Consider the following 1,100-nt stretch of genomic DNA (forward strand, 5'->3'; position numbering starts at 1 on the left):
TTTGTGTATCATCAAGTGTTCGCGTACTTGCCTGTGTGTCCGTCATATCTTCATGGTTTGGGAAAACAGGTCACACGCTTCCAACACGGCGGTTCGCAACAACCACCAGCGAGACAACGCTCAAGTGTAGGGCCCACCATGATCTACTATGAAAGGGAGTGAATTTTTCGGGTTAAACCCGATTCTGCCCCGTTATTCCCCTACGGACTGACCTCCGACCAATTCAGGTTAAACCCGATTTCCCCCCGAATTCCAGTCACCATGAAATCCTGAAGTGACGTTTCCAATCAAGATGAAGAAAAGAGAACTGATGTTCAACAGTTGCCGCTTGCGTCGATCCCTGTCGTATGAATGTGTGTATGAGAGAGCAAAAATGTAAGAGTGAAAGGAGGATGAGTGAGAGAGAGTGACTGGTTTGTCTCTTCAGATGACGCACCCTGGAAGTCGCTGGGAAGGCGTGTTAGCTTAGCTCAATTGGTAGAGCCCTGGACCGGTAATCCAGATGATGTGGGTTCGAGTCCTACAGCTGGCTAACCTTTTCAGTTACTTTCATCTTTCATCGTTAAGATGAACAAAAGTCACCACGAGTTAACACATGTAAGTGTGGGTCACTTACGTTCCCACGAATACACCCATGCGTATCAACACTGTCTATGCCTTCGGGGATTACCGCTGGAAGGTCACGATCCCACAAAAAACACACAAAAAGAGACATTGGAAAAGGACTTAATAGACAAGAGGAGAAAGAAAAACGCCGGATAACACCCGAAGGCACAATTATCGCAAATTTCTCCCCGAATCACAGATTTAAAAATAGCGCCGGATTTTTACGCTCCTAATCTGAGAAAGACATTTAGCCCGAAAAACTCACTCCCTATATCTATACGGGTGGTACAGCTTGGGACAAAAGTTCACGGAACACCGGGATGTCACATTTCTCCATTGGAGCGACACCCTAACAGCAAACAGGAGCTGAGACACATACTGAAAGGTGGATAGAACTGCCGGTCACCTGTTTCTTATTCGATGTGTTCCTGGTAGCCAGCAGGGAGCCACTCCGATGAAGAAATATGCCAGTGCCGTGTTCCGTAAACTTTTGT

At 46.8% G+C, this 1,100-nt stretch overlaps 1 non-coding gene across 1 annotated transcript; it reads left to right on the forward strand.

The window, feature by feature from the left end:
• The first annotated feature begins 459 nt into the window (after positions 1-459).
• Trnat-ggu (transfer RNA threonine (anticodon GGU)) lies at positions 460-532 on the forward strand. The gene has a single exon. It is a non-coding gene; the product is annotated as a tRNA-Thr (tRNA).
• Positions 533-1,100: the final 568 nt, after the last annotated feature.

Source organism: Ornithodoros turicata, chromosome 10 (genome assembly GCF_037126465.1).
Source record: "Ornithodoros turicata isolate Travis chromosome 10, ASM3712646v1, whole genome shotgun sequence".
Classification (NCBI taxonomy): domain Eukaryota; kingdom Metazoa; phylum Arthropoda; class Arachnida; order Ixodida; family Argasidae; genus Ornithodoros; species Ornithodoros turicata.